Raw genomic sequence first — 18758 nt, forward strand, 5'->3', positions numbered from 1 at the left:
AAAGGAAGAGTCTCACATCTCTCACTTTAAATCAACACCTAGAAATGTTAAGTTTAGTGAGAAATGCATGTTGAAAGCTGAGATGGGCCAAAAGCTAGGTCGTTTGCACCAGCTGGAAAGTTGTGGATGCAAAGGAAACATTCTTGAAGGAAATTAGAAGTGTTACTCCACCGAATACATGAATGATAAGAGAGTGAAATGTCCTCATTGCTGATATGGAGAAAGTTTTAGAGGACAGAATAAACGAGCCACAATATTCCTTTAAGCCAAAGCCTAATCCAGAGCAAGGCTTTAACTATCTTAAGTCTATGAGGGCTGAGAGAGGGGAAGAAGCTGCATAAGAGAAGTTTAAAGCTGGGTTAGTGTATGGGATTTAAGGAAAGAAGCTGTCTCCATAACGGGTGCAGGGTGAAGCAGCAGGTGCTGATATAGAAGCTGCAGTAAATTATCCAGAAGATCTAGCTAAGATAATTAATGAAGGTGGCTACACAAAACAGTAGATTTTCAAGGTAGACAAAACAGTCTTCTATTGGAAGAAGCTGCCAAGATAGCTACAGAGAAGTCAGTGCCTGGCTTCAAAGCTTCAAAGGACAGCCTGACTCTCTTATTAGGGGTTAACATAGCTGGTGACTTGAAGTTGCAGCCAATGCTTATTGACCAGTCCCCAAATCCCAGGGCTTTTAAGAAGTATGCTAAATATACTCTATAAATTGTATGCTAAATATACTCTATAAATAGCCCATGGATCAAGGATGATTTTGACATTCAAGTCTTATTTAAGAAACAGATTTTATAAGGTTATTGCTGCAATACATGGTGATTCTTCTAATGGACCTGGACAAAGTCAATTGAAAGCCTTCTGGAAAAGATTCACCATTCTAGATGCCATTAAGAACATTCATGATTCAGGGGTGACTGCATGGCTCAGGTGATTAAGCATCTGACCCTTTATCTCAGCTCAGGCCTTGATCTCAAGGTCATGAGTTCCAGCCCCACTTTGGGCTCCATGCTGGGCGTGGAGTCTACTTAAAAAAAAAAAACAAAAAACAAAAAACCAGAAACAAAACCAAAACAAAACAAAAAAACATTCATGATTCATAGGAAGAGGTCAAAAGATCAACATTAATAGGAGTTTGGAAGAAGTTGATTCCAACCCTCACGAATGACTTCCAGGGGTTCAAGACTCTAGTGGAGGAAGTAACTACAGATGTGATGGAAATAATAAGAGAATTAGAATTAAAAGTGGAGCCTGAAGATATAACTGAATTGCTACAATCTCATGATGAAACTTGAGTGGATAAAGAATTGCTTTTAATGACTGAGTGAAGAAAATGCTGTCTTGAGATGGAATTTACTCCTAGTGAAGACACTGTGAAGATTGTTGAGGTGACAGCAAAGGATTTAGAAAATTACAAAAACTTTATAAAGCAGTGGCAGGGTTTGAGAGGATTGGCTCCAAATTTGAAAGAGGTTCTACTGTGGGTGAAACGCCAAACAGCATCTCACTCTACAGAGAAATTGTTGGTGAAATGAATAGTCAATCAATGCAGCAAACGTCATTGCTGTCTTATTTTAAGAAAGTGCCCTATAAATACAGAAACTCTCTCTGATGGTTGCCAGAGAGGAGTGGGTTTGGCGGTGAGCAAAATAGGCGAAGGGGAGGAGAATATACAGGATTCTAGTGATGGAATGAATAAGTCACAGGAATAAGTAGCAGAGCATAAGGAATACAATATTATTGTAATAGTGATGTAACGGGACAGGTGGTAGCTACACTGTGGTGAACATAACATAATATATAAACTCGTCAAATCACCAAATTGGACACCTGAAACTAATATAACGTGTGTCAACTATACTCAAATTAAAAAAAAAAGAAATTGCCAGGGCCACCCCAACCTTCAGTAACCACCATCCTGATCAGTCAGCAGCCATCAACCTCAAGACAAGGCCCTCCACCAGCAAAAACATTATGACTTGCCTAAAGCTCAGATGATGGTGAGCATTTTTTAGCAATAAAGTGTTTTTTTTGTTTTGTTTTGTTTTGTTTTTTAGAGAGAGAAAGAGCAGAGGTGGGGAAGGTGGGGAGAGGGAGAGGAAGAGAGAGAATCTCAAGCAGGCTCCACGCTGACAGAGCACTTGACTCCACGACCCTGAGACCAAGACCCAGCCTGAAATCAAGAGCTGAACGCCCAACTGACTGAGCCACTGAGGTGTCCCAGCAATAGAGTATTTTTAAATTAAGGTATGTACATTTTTTAGACATAATGCTATTCCATACTTAATAGACTACGGTATTGTGTAAACATAACTTTTATATGTACTAGGAAAACAAAAAATTCATTCACCTTGCTTTATTGTGATATTCACCTTATTGAGGTTGTCTTGAAATGAACCCACAATATCTCTGTACATAGCAAATAAGAAACATTTGATCAATAATAGCTACATATGTAAAATTTTTATAATTTACTTTTAATAATATTGAGGGACATTAAGGGAGGTTTTGATAGTATGTCCAAACTCAAAGCAGGTAATGTAGAAATTACAATATGCGAGTGTGTCCAACATAGGTTTCTACTCTTTTTTTAAGTAATCTCTACACCCAACAAGAGGCTCAAACTCCACAACCCTGAGATCAAGAGTCACATGCTTCACTGACTGAGCCTGCCAGAGGCCCAAGGTTGTACTCTTTGAACCAGAATTTACTAGCTGAACATTTTAAAAGCAATCACTTAACCTCTTTAAGCTTCAGTACATGTTTTGTATGTTTTCTCTATGGGCCAAATGATATAAAGGAAAAGAAAAAAAAAATTCAAAACAGGATCTAGACAAAATAAGCGCGAAGCAAGTTACAGGTATCATTATTATCAGTGTCAGCATTTTTAGGACATGCTTTCAATGACCCTGACAATGTAAGAGAAACATTACTAAGAAAGAAATGCAGTATTTCACATAAAAGATATAAGTGAATATATTCCTAAATTGGCACACAGTTTTATAACCAAACAAGTAACATTTTCAAAGTATAAAGACAAAATAAGATCTTTATTAAAAGTCTTCATTTATTATGTATAATAGCCTCTTGAATCCTCCAAAACCTATTAAAACCAAACAAAATCTAAAATATGTATTTGATCCACCCCGCCAATCTTTACCTATCTTTCAGCATTGCTTTGTTTCTACACATTTACAATATTTAGATAGTAACTCCCCCACCCCTGTGTGTATCCCATGCAGTGGGCCAACTCCCTCTTTGAAAATATTTGGAGGGGAAAATAAACTTCTTTCCATTGTCTCTGTTTAAAATGATCACATATGCACATACTCTTAATAAATGCCTTCTTATGTAATTATGTTTTTCTACACAATAAAAGAATTGTTTTCTTAACCATAAGTTTGACCATTTCGGTACTCACAATTTTAGGTAAATAACGCACTATATGACATTTAAATACTCTGTTGTGTGGTTTTAATATTCATTTTCAGTCTCTTTCTTATCTACTTGTATTTTTCTATTTAAGAGAGAGTCATAGGGGCGCCTGGGTGGCTCAGTTGGTTAAGCATCTGACTTCAGCTCAGGTCATGATCTCAAAAAAAAAAAAAAGATTTTATAGTAATGAAAACTGCTATAAACATTATGAAATACGTTACACACACAGATACATGTATTTGACTAACCAAAGAATTACAACTTTATCTAGCCCAAAAGTGTATTGTGATAATTAGTGGAATTGAGAAAACATAACACTTTGGAAACAGAAACAGACATCTGTAGGATACCAAACAAGGGTTATTATTATCAGTTTATTTGGATGCTAACATTATTGAAGTAATGCTGATGTTTTAAAAGCAGAGATACAGAGTTACTAATGATTTAAAATGAGAAGCTAACACTACAGTGTGGAACCCAAGTGGCAAAAGTCCCATAAATATGTATGCTGTCGAGAAGCTCTTATAATTCAATTTGGAAATATATGGTGGTGATGTTGTGGAATGAATCGTCAAAAAGCAATACACGGTTCTAGGAAAAATCCATTTAGCTCACATAATATATGACTTCCACTATTGCTAGGTCTCGTCACTAAGGCAGAAGGCAAGTAAAACAATATCTTGCTACTCAAATCCATTAATTTGTATGTGTGTCCCTTCTTAAAATATTAAATATAAAGAATTTATAAATATTAATATTTCAATATAATCAGGGAATTGTGTTAGCCTAGTTAAACAGTTTTCAAATATTTTGAGTGACTTTGCATATTACTTGCTGTACTAATTCAAACTCTTACTATTAAAATAAGAATCACCAAGAAGTTCTGCCTGCCAATTTATTTTAAGATTTTATTTATTTATTTGACACAGAGAGAGAGAGACAGTACAAGCAGAGGGAGAGAGAGAAGCAGAGAGACACAGCGAGATCAGGAACACAAGCAGGGGAAGTGGGAGGGGGAGAAGCAGGCTTCCCACAGAGCAGGGAGCCTGATGCGGGGCTCGATCCCAGGATCTTGGGATCATGACCTGAGCCAAAGGCAGACGCTTAACTGACTGAGCCACCCAGGCACCCCTGCCTGCCAATGTTTTTAAGGCTTAAGAAATGTTATGGATATAACTGCAGTCTTCTTGTTAATTCAGAATATTTCCCTCTGAATATTTAACTAATATCAGAATATTTTCCACACTGAAAAAATTCCATCCGTGGGCCTTATCTATGACAATTCTTTAAATGTAAAGTATCAAGGTGATTTATTCTTTTTTTTTAATTTATTTATTTTTTTATTCTTATGTTAATCCCCATACATTACATCATTAGTTTTAGATGAAGTGTTTTTTTTTTTTTAAGGTGATTTATTCTTAAAGTGAAAAGATGAGCATATTACATTTATTAGCTCACCTTTTCCTCCAAAGGCATATGACCTCCCAGTTGTATGCTTAAATAGCACAAAAATGCAAATTATCACAGAAAGATACTAATTGAAAATTGCAAATAGTCATAGGGAACCAATGTTTTATTTGTGTGGTCCTCCTACTTAAGACCTTATGTTTTCAATGAATAAAATCCCATGCAAATCAGTGAGAGAAAGAAATGTGAAATTACAACATATAGCAGATGCTTGCAGTGCCCCCTCCTTATCCCCTCAGTCCATCATGGTCTGTGGCACGCACATTGCCAGCTAACTACCACCGGGTCACAAGGAGTCTGCTTTACTGCTTAAGTGCTTTCTCCACCATCAGGTCAGGACAACCACCCAGAGGATACAGGCCTAGCCCAGCAGTGCCCCTGAGGAAATCCTTACCCTCAGGGAAAAACGACTTGATGGATAATTGCCCTAGCTTCCTGGTCTTTGATGAAAAAACTATGAAGGAAGTACTGTATGGTTCCTCAGAAGGTCCCCAGAGAAATTCAACAGCATTTGCTCACAGTGGTACCCAGCTCATAACTCACGCTTATCAGCCTTTTCCCTTCCTTGTCTCACTTTTGTCTTTACTTCCGCTTCCTGGAATCACTTCCAGATAAACTACTTGTGCCATGTCTCAGGCTCTACTTCCAACAGAATCCAAAAAATGCAGGGCACACAACTCTCAGGCAAAAATTTCAGCAGGTTCTTACTGGGTTTGAAAGAGCATCAAGAATGTATAATTTCTCAAAAATGTTCTTTTATATGTTTCTTTTGATGGTCTCTCTCTTTCTTCTCTCCTTCCCCCGCCTTTTTCCAAAGTTGAGCAGTTTAATTTTCTTTTTGGTTTAGCTTCTGTAAATCCACACAATCAAGGTCTCACTTTCCATCCTGGGCAGGTTAGAAATATGTTTTCTTAAACAAAGACAATTTTGTCTGTGAGTAAATTTTTGTGCCACTGTTGACATCATTTTTTAAAATATGTTCATATATTGTAAGATAGAACTTGTTTTTATCTTTCGGGTACATCTTTATTCCATCCTTTCCCATGATAATTCTAGGAGATAAATACCATATTTGGTCATTTCTGCACCTGTGGTTTGATTATAAGTTCAGTGATAAGAGCTAGTATTTACCATGTATTAAAGAAAAGGAGACAGAATGTAGTCATGCAGAATTAACCAAGAGTTTTCAGCTGGAATGACATATCTACTTAATTGGAAGTGTTGGCTTAAATCATTGTGTGAAACAGAACTCTTGGAACAAGTCCGGATTAGTGGAAACATGTATCAAGATCTGTTAGTGGTAACTACCAGGGTTGCAGAAGTGAAAATACCCCATAAGGTAGGCATTTTCCTCTTCCTGACTAAAATGGGCTGGAAAGAGTATGGGCTTTGAGACTAAAAATACGTTCTAATTCTAAATCTGCCACCTAATGTGTGATTAGGGTAAATTGCTTAACTTCCGTAAATCTCAGTATCTTCATTTGTAAAACCAAAGAATAATAATATCTACTTCAGAAAAAAGATTAAACCACATAATGTATTTCAAAGTGTATAGAATTCTGGTAGAGTTCTTACTATATAACTGAACCCAATTAAAGTTCACTGAACCCAATCACTTTACTTCCTCATTAAGGGTGGATAATCCAGGAAAAGGCTGTGATAGTGCCGGTAATTGCCAAATTTGTAAAAACTCATGTAAAATAAAAAAAGAGAAGTAGAAATAATAAATCACTGAGGTACTAGTAAAAACTTATTGTGCACACACCAAAAAGATAGCTTGCTAGCCAGGAGCACTCAAACCAAAACATGGGATGAGGGGCGCCTGGGTGGCTCAGTTGGTTGAGCAACTGCCTTCGGCTCAGGTCGTGATCCTGGAGTCCCGGGATCGAGTCCCGCATCGGGCTCCCTGCTCGGCAGGGAGTCTGCTTCTCCCTCTGACCCTCCCCCCTCTCATGTGCTCTCTCTCGTTCTCTCTGTCTCAAATAAATAAATAAAATCTTAAAAAAAAAAAACATAGGATGAGGCTCTGAGGTGTATTGTTATAAAGCAGGGTACATAGTACGGACTCAGTGACTGCTTATTCTTCACAGTGATCGGTTATATATTAGAATTTTTTTTTAATGAAAGGGAATTTGTTAGTGGTTATCTCATACAAATTTTAGAGAACAATTTAAGTTTTGCTTATGATTTTCAGAGGCATAAGCAAGAAGTGACCCAGGTCAAGTTTGCATTGGCTGTCTTACAGAATAAACTAAATTTTTTTTTAAGATTTTATTTATTTCTTTGACAGAGACACAACAAGAGTGGGAACACAAGCAGGGGGAGTGGGAGAGAGAGAAGCAGGCTTCCCACCGAGCGGGGAGCCTGATGCGGGGCTCGATCCCAGGACCCTGGGATCATGACCAGAGCCGAGGGCAGACGCTTAATGACTGAGCCACCCAGGCGCCCCTAGAATAAACTAAATTAAGCTATTATCTGCTCAAGGAATTTTCAAATCTGGTTTCCTTTTGTGTTTGATTTTAACACAGCTATATGGTCAAGCATATATTTGCCACCTGCTGTGGACAAAGAATCTCACTAAAAATATAAAAGAAACATAGAAAAATAAATGAGTTATTTAGTAAATAATTTATTTTCTAAAGTAAATCTCTGCTACATTCAAATGTTTGTGTTCCTGTTCAAATATTTTCTTCAGACAACTTGCATTTTGAGAAAGTTTCTTGAATTATTTCTTACTGTACAATTAATCTTTTCTCAGGTTTGTGATACAGGCTCAATGATATAGAAATTGCTTTTATTTCAATTTTCAACTTCAGAAACACTTTTCCAGTAACAGGAGATATATTCAATTGCTTTTTAGGACAATATAATGTTTGTCATGTTGGGACATAGTAAACGGATTTTCTTCTTTGCCATTATATAGACTTAGTTTTCCTATGCTTGTACTCTTCAGAAAAATATCACCAGCAGCTCCTCGTTTTCCTTCCCCTAAATGCTGCATATTCTTTCTGATAGCATTTTTTCTCTACAGATCAGGAAGATGTTAACAAATTTTTACTTTGGACATTTTTAATATTTAGACTTTGATCCATAAATTTTAAGGAAGGATTATTTTAAATTGCTTATTAACTATCAATCATGGCCCCGTCTTCCAAAGATACAACACAGAGAGGTCTCCAGGCGTTTAAAAGCCAAAGGGCCTAATGTGTGGCTTAAGAGTTGACTACCAGCCATATGCTCTATTAACATAATGATTTAGTGTGTCATCTCCCATCTGACTTCTGGCTGTGGGATGCGCATTCTAAAATCACTGCCTCTTTGTGAGTCCTCATACTTTTAGTTTGGAACACAAAACTCCCTGATTTTCAGGACTTCAATGGCTTCCAAACCATGGTTAGAGGTCTAGACTTTTGGCTCTGGCCAAATCACTCCCTCCTGTCTGAGCCGCTACCCTTTCTAGAAGAGAGGTGCCAAGGAGCTCACGAATCCTAGCTCACTGCTGCCACCTTCTGGTCTTGAGTGTTAGTTCTGACTCCCCCACCCCCCACCCCCCATCCATCCAACATAGGTTTTAGCCCTTAAAATCTGTTGTTTGTTAAACTTGGATAAAGAAAAATAATAATAATTATTTGATTTTGAAATTAAAGTTTGAATTTACAACAGGGCCACATGCCCTTAATTATCTTGACATTTCATTATATCTAAGGATTATTTTTAAGCTTCACCATACTGGCATAATGTAGTAATAAAAATACAGCTTTCTTCTTTGTCTCATCTTGACAGGCAACTACTGTGATGTAAATACTGCTGAATTCATTTTGTAATTATTGTATTATTGTTCTAGTTTAAATTTAAATTCTGTAGCAAAGACTTATAATCAGCCGAATAGCATCAACATGTCAGTGGGAGGTTATAACAAGGCATGTTGATGTGGACAAGCATTTCATGAGCTAAGGGTAACAGCATTGGTATAATGTGCCTCAAATTGGCTCACAGGCTCAGGACCAAGGACAGATGTGATGTGGGTGGACAGCTAGTGAAGCAAGTCTAGGCTCCATCCCAAGCTCCCCACTCACTCTGTGGACACAGCAGAATGTTACTGATAGAACTATGGCTGTTATTACATCAAAAGTGTGGAAAAAACATGGAAAGATAAGACAAAAAAGCATCAATAATGTTAGAAGAATTCTTAACATTTTCATTCAATAGTCAAACAGTGAATCTGAGCCAGAGAGAGTATTTCTTCTTTGTGATAAAAGTACTTATCTCTTGCAAAATGATGAAAATCCAAAAATGCTGTCATTATAAATGTTAGCTTCTTCAACAGACATACGGATCCAAGTGCACCCTCTCTAAAACCAATGCAGAGCTTAAGTTCTATTTTTTTTAGGGTTAGTGGGAGGGGCAGAGGGAGAGGGAGAGAGAGAGTCTTAAGCAGGATCCATGCCCAGCACAGAGCCCCATGTGGGGCTCCGTCTCATGACCCTGAGATCATGACCTAAGCTGAAATCAAGAGTTGGATGCTTGACTGACTGAGCCACCCAGACGCCCCCAGAGTCTAAGTTCTATCACTGGAAGATGGAAACCTATAGGGGTTCATTTCATTCTCTCACAGGAGGTCAAGTTTTGGCCCAATTCTAAGTACATAGGTCAGGGTAAAATCCACTACTAGTTGAAGGACTACTGACTGCTTTTCAGAGTCAAGAGAAAACAGAATAAAGCAGAGTTTGTAAACTCAGGTGTCTAGAGGGACTAGGTTGGTAAGCTAAATTAGAGAAGAAATTTCTTCTGTTCAGTGTAGCTATAAGAAAAAAGCCTACATGTGTGAAAAATGCTAACTGACCTTAAACCTCAAGCATTTAAGGGACAATATAAGAGTGATGGCTTCTGTCACCAAGTGAAAAAAAAAAACAACCCAAATTTACTTAAGTGAGCAACCCTAAGTTTTGCCATCTAAACATGTAAGCCAAGTATACTAGAGGTTTTTTGTTTTTTTTTTAAGTCAACAAATTGATTATTTAGGTGAATTCTCCTGAGCTTTTTTGTTTTGTTTTGTTTTTTAAAGTAGGCTCCATGCCCAGCGTGGAGCCCCACGTGGGGCTTGAACTCACAACCCTGAGACCAAGACCTGAGCTGAATCAAGTGTCAGATGCTTAACTGAACCACCCAGGCACCCCAAATTCTTCTGATTTTTAAGAAATGAAAACTCATATGATTTGTAAAATCAGTGTGAGAACCAAGGGGATGCCCAATCCCAATGAGCAGCCTGACAATTGGTAACACTTGGAATAAAGGCTGTGTGTTCATAAGCATCATCTTCTCAGGGCTTCTGCCAGCATCCAGTATTCATTTAGTTCATTCTGTAATTACTCTTGGATTCCTTCAACTTCTGAGGGCCTTGCTCTGAAGGTCTGGTGTGATAAAACAGGACTTGGCTTGGCACCAATTTAGAATGGAGCACTGACCTTAGGAAGACTGGTTAGGATTTAAGTAAAGGAGGTAGCGTCTGAATCTAACACAGCTGTCACTGTACTGGGATTTGGGCCCAAAGTCTTATAGTTACAAACATCATAATTTTCCCCAGAATGCCTCCTGGGCATTTCTTCCTCCCTTAACTGAGGCAGAAGTAGTAATAAATCATTCATTCCTTCTCAACAGCTCCCTTAACTGAGGCTGTAGCTGGTAATAAATCATTCATTCCTTCTCAACAGCTAGGGTTTTTTTTTTTTTTTCTAGTCTTTTCTTTTAAAAAAAAAAAAGATTTTATTTATTTATTTGAGAGAGAGAGAATGAGAGACAGAGAGCACGAGAGGGAAGAGGGTCAGAAGGAGAAGCAGACCCCCCGCCAAGCAGGGAGCCCGATGCGGGACTCAATCCCGGGACTCCAAGATCATGACCTGAGCCGAAGGCAGTCGCTTAACCAACTGAGCCACCCAGGCGCCCATCTAGTCTTTTCTTTCATTTTGCATCTATAAAGTATAATATTTAAATGCTATAAGACCAACAACAAATTATCATAGAAAATTGTTTTTTCATATTCTGTGTTGATAATAATGTCTACATATGCCAGATTTATGATAGGGATTATGATTTGTGACATACACTCATGTCCAAATACCATGCCACTGTTGGACTCAATCTATGCTTGACTCCAGACCATGGAAATTGCGACACAGATCTCTTGCATTTCTGCATGTCTTATTAGTGAGGCAGTAACTGTCCTTTGTAGTGAATAGTCTTTTCATCGATGTTTGTCTGGCGAACGGCCAGAGACAGATTACCACCCTCTGGAAGAAAGGCTGAGCATGCTTCTGCCCATAATAAGAGATTTGTGTTCGCCAAGTTCAACACCACTACAATGCAGACATCCACTGGACCCATTCACATCACCCCTGAGACTTGAGGTCAAAGGAGACTGAAACAAATATGCTGATGCTCACACTGCTGGCTGGATCATGAGTAATAAACTCCTTCATACCTGACCCAGACGTCTTGTGTCTTCTGCCAGCATCCAGAAAGCTCTTTCCTTTCTATCTTCTTAGCGTCTAAGTGAGGTGAAATCTCAGGTACTTCACAGTTCTTGATGGTGCCATGCCTGTAGCAGAATGCTGGCTACTTCCATGCAACTTGCCCTGTGACGTATGCTTCCCATTCTCCTGCGTGCTCCTACTGCCCTGTGAGTTCAGATCTCAGACCTGATTCATCCTCTCCGGTTACTTGATTTTGCTGCTGGTCCAGTTTGCTCTTCCCTTCTCTCTGACCTGGAACGCTGCTATTTTTTTACAAGCTCAACTTTGGTGTCCCCTGCCCATTTGCCATTCTCTAGGACTTTAATCAATTTTGTTCTCTATTTTTGCTAACTCTGCATGGCAATGACAGATGGCAGGGCCTGTGGTTCACTACAGATGCTGAGATAGCACTTTCTTTTTCAGTCCTTCACCAAACTGTAGAATAATTTAGTGCCCCCAAATATATACTTATGATGGCTATCATTTGTTTTTAATCCAGATGTCAGTTATGTTCTTCTTCCTTCTAATGACCTAGATGAGGTTGCCTCAACAAACTTTCTTTTCTTTTTTGCATAAAATCCAAACGGTGTGCTTCCAACACTTTCTCTAAATCCCTGAAGGTCTTGAGCCCTCGAGTCCTTTTCTGGCTCTGACTTCTTGGCTCTGCTAATGTTGTTTTCTGTTCCGAGTCTTGCAGTTGGCTGTTTTGTTTTGCTTTGTTTTGTTTGTTTGTTTGGTTTTGGTTTTGTTTTTTTAATCTCTGCCCTGGCATTAACTCAAACATGAAATGGTGCCCCTTATCTTGATTTTCACTGAAGAAGAAAAAACACTATAAAAGACCAATGCACATATATAAGATTTATTAAAGGTTTGAAGACCATTTTTCACTGCAGCAAAGATACAGGAGTTAGTAGATTTTTCATTCTTCCTGTTGTAGAGTGGATATTTAACACATGCTAGTAAGTGTGATGCCTAGTCTCAATGCCATCATCCATAGGGTGCCTTTCTCTGGTGTATGCTGGGACACCATTAACTGCATCATTCAGGTTCTTCTGTCTGCTAGCTCCCTGTTGCCTTCAGCCAATAAGAGGCACAAGACAGAAATTAGAGCACCGTAGGAGAGCATAGGGCAGCTTAGTTATTCCCCTGCTTCCTCTCTACTTCACCATGGTCCAGTGGAAGCTACATTATTCTACCAAAGCCCACAAGCCCTGTCCAGTGTCCTTCTCGCATAGTCCCTGGCCCTTTTAGGCTTATCACTGCTGCTAGGCTCTAGCACTTCATCATCCCTTACTGATTCCCTGGCTCAAAGTTCTAGAAATTGTCCCTTCATTAAACCACCTTCAGGGGGGGAAAGATGGTGGAGGAGTAGGGGACCCTATTCCAACTGGTCCCTGAATTGAGCTGGATATCTACCAGACCACTCTGAACACCCACAAAATCAGCCTGAGATGTAAGAAGATAGATCTGGATCTCTACAAACAGAATATCGCAGGCAGTTGGTTTCGAGGTACGAAGCGGGGAGCTGTGATTCTGCGGGCAGATATCGGAGGATAAACAGAAGGGGGAGGGAGCCTGGCCGTTGGGATCCTACACTGCCAGTGAGCGATAGCCTCCTGTGCTGGGGACTGGGCACACACTCGAAGTCTGGTAGCGGCAGGGAAAGGACTTTAGCATAGCTCCCGGACAGAAACCCGGAGCTGCGGGGCCACATGTGCGAAATGGGGGCTGTGGCGTTCTAGAAGCACAAAGGGCAGAGACGTGCCCTGACCTGGACGTGAGGACTGGGAGCACTACTGAGGGGTGCACACCCAGGATGCTGCAGTTTATAGCAGCACAGACGGAAATGGAGATAGTGTGGCCTGGAGAGCTCACTGAAGAACAGACTGCGATCTCTCTGTTCTGAGGCAGGGGTTGGAAATGGTCTCTTCTGCTCTGACTCTTCGAAGAGACGCAGAAAGTTGCCAGGGAAAGCCGCCAGAGAACAAAAGCCCCAAAACACCAGTTTCCACTGAGCCCATCCCCCACCACAGGGGGCAGGGCAACTCTGCCCAAACAGGGTTGCCAGAGTAACAGCACAGCAGGCCCCTCCCCCAGAAGACAGCTGTGAAAACAGGAGGCCAGTAACCCTAAGGTCCCTAGAAAACAGGTGCATCTTGCTTGGGTTGTGGTCAATAATTTGGACTCTATACATTCCCTTAATCACCCCTCAACAGAGTGACTAGGAGGAGGAACACCTAAAATAGGAAAGACTCAGAGATTATTACTTATGCCACAGATTTACAAATGGATTCAGATATAAACAAGATGTCAGAGATGGAATTCACACTAGCAATTGTGAAGATAATAGCTAGAATGGAGAATCAATGGCAACATAAAGTCTCTAAGGGCAGAAATGAAAGCTGAATTGGCAGAACTTAAAAATGCTATCAGTAAGATCCAATCTAATCTAGTTAATCTAACAGCTAGGGTAAGTGAGGCAGAAGAATGAATTAGTGGCCTGCAAGACCATTTAATAGATAAAAAGGGAAAAGAGGAGACCAGGGAAAAACAACTTAGAATCCATCAAAATAGAATCAGAGAAGTAAATGACACCAGGAAACGTTCCAATGTCAGAATTATTGGAATCCCTGAGGGGGTGGAGAGAGAGAGAGGACTAGAAGATATATTTGAGCAAATCATAGCTGAGAACTTCCCTAATCTGGGGAATGAAACAAACATTCATGTCCTAGAGGCAGAGAGGACCCCTCCCAAGATCAAGGAAAACAGGCCAACACCCTAGCATGTAATAGTAAAACTCGCAAATCTTAGAACCAAGGAAACCATCTTAAGGGCAGTTAGGGGGAAGAGATTCCTTATGCACAGAGGGAGGAACATCAGAATAATGTCGGACCTATCCATAGAGACCTGGCAAGCCAGAAAGCCCTGGCAAGACATATTCAGGGTACTAAACAAAAATAACATGAATCCAAAAATACTTTATCTGGCAAGGCTCTCATTTAGAATGGATGGAGAGATGCAGAGCTTCAAGACTGGCAGAAGTTGAAAGAATATGTGACCACTAAGCCGGCCCTGCAAGAAATATTAAGCGGGGTTCTAAAAAGGAGAAAGACCCCAAGAGTGATATACAACAGAAATTTATAGGGACAATCTATAAAAACAAGGTCTTCACAGGCAACATGATGACAATAAATTCATATCTTTCAATAATCACTCTCAACGTGAATGGCCTAAATGCTCCCATAAAATGGCGCAGGGTTGCAGATTGGATAAAAAGACAGGACCCATCCACGTGCTGTCTACAAGAGACTCATTTTGAACCTAAAGATACATCCAACTGAAAGTGAAGGAATGGGGATCCATCATCCATGCCAACGGACCACAAAAGAAAGCTGGGGTAGCAATTCTTATATCAGACAAATTAGATTTTAAACTAAAGACTGTAGTTAGAGACACAGAACGACACTATATCATTCTTAAAGGGTCTATCCAACAAGAAGATCTAACAATTGTAAATATCTACACCCCCAACATGGGAGCAGCCACCTACATAAGCCAACTGTTAACCAAAATAAAGAGTCATATTGATAATAATACATTAATTGTAGGAGACCTCAATACTCCACTCTCAGCAATAGACAGATCATTGAAGCAGAAAATCAACAAAGAAACAAGAGCTTTGAATGACACACTGGACCAGATGGACCTCATAGATATATACAGAACATTCCACCCTAAAACAACAGAATACCCATTCTTCTCGAGCACACATGGAATTTTCTCCAGGATAGACCACATACTGGGTCACAAATCAGGTCTCAACTGATACCAAAAGACTGAGATTATTCCCTGCATATTCTCAGACCATAATGCTTTAAAACTGGAACTCAATCACAAGAAAAAATTTGGCAGAAATTCAAACACTTGGAAGCTAAAGACCACTCTGCTCAAGAACGTTTGGGTCAACCAAGAAATCAAAGAAAAACTTAAACAATTCATGGAAACCAATGAGAAGGAAAACACATTGGTTCAAAACCTATGGGATACTGCAAAGGCGGTACTAAGGAGAAATACACAGCCATCCCAGCCTCACTCAAAAAAACAGAAAAATTCCGAATTCATCAATGAACTCTACACCTTAAAGAACTAGAGAAAAAGCAACAAATGATGCCTGAGCCATGCATTAGAAGAGAAATAATTAAGATTAGAGCAGAGAAAAATGAATTAGAAACCAGAAACACAGTAGACCAGATTAACGAAACTAGAAGCTGGTTCTTTGAAAGAATTAATAAGATCGATAAACCACTGGCCAGACTTATCCAAAAGAAAAGAGAAAGGACCCAAATTAATAAAATTATGAATGAAAGGGGAGAGATCACGACTAACACCAAGGAAATAGAAACAATTATTAGAAATTATTATCAACAACTGTATGCCAATAAACTGAGAAATCTGCATGAAATGGATGCCTTCCTGGAAACCTATAAACTGCCAAGACTGAAACAGGAAGAAATTGACAATCTGAATAGGCCAATAATGAGTAACGAGATTGAAGCAGTGATCAAAAACCTCCCAAAAAACAAGAGTCCAGGGCCTGATGGATTCCCTGGGAAATTCTACCAAACATTCAAAGAAGAAATAACACCTATTCTGAAACTGTTTCAAAAAATAGAAACAGAAGGAAAGCTTCCAGACTCATTCTATGAGGCCAGCATTACCTTAATCCCCAAACAAGACGAAGACCCCATCAAAAAGGAGAATTTCAGACCAATATCCCTGATGAATATGGATTCCAAAATTCTTAACAAAATGCTAGGTAATTGGATCCAACAATACATTGAAAGGATCATCCACCACGACCAAGTGGGATTTATCCCCAGGATGCAAAGGTGGTTCAACATTTGCAAATCAATCAATGTGATAGAACACATTAATAAGAGGAGAGAGAAGAACCATATAGTCCTCTCAACTGATGCAGAAAAAGCATTTGACAAAATATAGCATCTTTTCCTGATTAAAACTCTTCAGAGTATAGGGATAGAGGGAACACTCCTCAAGTTCATAAAATCCATCTATGAAAAATCCACAGCCAATATCATTCTCAATGGGGAAAAGCTGAGAGCCTTTCCTTTAAGATCAGGAACACGACAAGGAGGGGTGCCTGGGTGGCTCAGTCATTAAGCGTCTGCCTTTGGCTCAGGTCATGATCATAGGGTCCTGGGATCGAGCCCCACATCGGGCTCCCTGCTCCACCGGAAGCCTGCTTCTCCCTCTCCCCCTCCCCCTACTTGTGTTCCCTCTCTCGCTGTCTCTCTCTCTGTCAAATAAATAAATAAAATCTTTAAAAAAAAAAAAAAAGGAACACGACAAGGATACCCACTCTCACCGCTATTGTTCAACATAGTATTAGAAGTCCTAGCAACAGCAATCAGACAACAAAAAGAAATAAAAGGTATTCAAATTGGAAAAGAAGAAGTCAAACTCTCTCTTTTTGCAGATGACATAATATTTTATTTGGAAAACCCAAAAGACTCCACCCCCAAATTAGTAGAACTCATACAGCAATTCAGTAATGTGGCAGGATACAAAATCAATTGCTTTCTTATACACTAACAATGCCACTGTAGAAAGAGAAATTAGAGAAACGATCCCATTTACAATAGCACCAAAAACCATAAGATACCTCGGAATAAACCTAACCAAAGAGGTAAAGGATCTATACTCGAGGAACTACAAAACACTCATGAAAGAAATTGAGGAAAACACAAAAAGATGGAAAAACATTCCATGCTCATAGATCGGAAGAATAAACATCGTTAAAATGTCTATGCTACCCAGAGCAAGCTATATCTTCAATGCTATCCTGATCAAAATTCCAATGACATTTTTCAAAGTGCTGGAACAAACAATCCTAAAATTTGTATGGAATCAGAAAAGACCCCAAATCACCAAGGAAATGTTGAAAAAGAACAAAAAAGCTGGGGGCATCATGTTGACCGATTTCAAGCTATATTACAAATCAGTGATCACCAAGACAGCATGGTACTGGCACAAAAACAGACATACAGACCAATGGAACAGAATAGAGAGCCAGATATGGACCCTCAACTCTATGGTCGAATAATCTTCGACAAAGCAGGAAAAAATATGCAATGGAAAAAAGACAGTCTCTTCAAAAAATGCTGCTGGGAAAATTGGACAGCCACATGCAGAAGAATGAAACTCGACCATTCTCTAACACCATACACAAAGATAAACTCAAAATGGATGAAAGACCTCAATGTGAGACAGGAATCCACCAAAATGCTAGAGGAGAACATAGGCAATAACCTCTTTGACATTGCCACAGCAACTTCTTTCAAGGTACATCTCCAAAAGCTAGTGAAACAAAAGCAAAAATGAACTTGTGGGACTTCATCAAGATAAAAAGCTTCTACACAGCAAAGGAAACAGTCAACTAAACAAAGAGGCAACCCACAGAATGGGAGAAGATATTTGCAAATGACACTACACATAAAGGGCTGGTATCCAAGATCTATAAAGAACTTCTCAAACTCAGCACCCAAAAAACAATAATTAAGTCAAAAAATGAGCAGAAGACACGAACAGACACTTCTCTGAAGATGACATACAAATGGCTAACAGACACATGAAAAAATGTTCATCATCATTAGCCATCAGGGAAATTCAAATCAAAACCACATTGAGATACCACCTTACACCAGTTAGAATGGCAAAAATTGACAGGGCAAGAAATAACAAATGTTAGAGAGGTTGTGGAGAAAGGGGAAACCTCTTACACTGTTGGTGGGGTTGCAAGTTGGTACATCCACTTTGAAAAACAGTGTGGAGGTGCCTCAAAAAATTACATATAGAGCTACCGTACGGCCCAGCAATGGCACTCCTGGGTATTTACCCCAAAGACACAGATGTAGTGAAAAGAAGGGTCATATGCACTCCAATGTTCATAGCAGCAATGTCCTCAATAGCAAAACTGTGGAAAGAGCCGAGATGCCCTTCAACAGATGAATGGATAAAGAAGATGTGGTCCATATATACCATGGAATATTACTCAGCCATCAGAAAGGATGAATACCCAACTTTTATATCAACATGGATGGGACTGGAGGAGATTATGCTAAGTGAAATAAGTCAAGCAGAGAAAGTCAATTATCATATGGTTTCACTTATTTGTGGAACATAAGGAATAGCATGGAGGACATTAGGAGAAGGAAGGGAAAAATGAAGGGGGGGAGTCGGAGGGAGAGATGAACCATGACAGACTATGGACTCTGAGAAACTGAGGGTTTTAGAGGGGAGGGTGGTGGGGGAATGGGTTAACCCAGTGA

Source organism: Mirounga angustirostris, unplaced genomic scaffold, assembly GCF_029215605.1.
Source record: "Mirounga angustirostris isolate CCGP_5_RB_7025 unplaced genomic scaffold, mMirAng1.0.hap1 SCAF_2, whole genome shotgun sequence".
NCBI classification, from domain to species: domain Eukaryota; kingdom Metazoa; phylum Chordata; class Mammalia; order Carnivora; family Phocidae; genus Mirounga; species Mirounga angustirostris.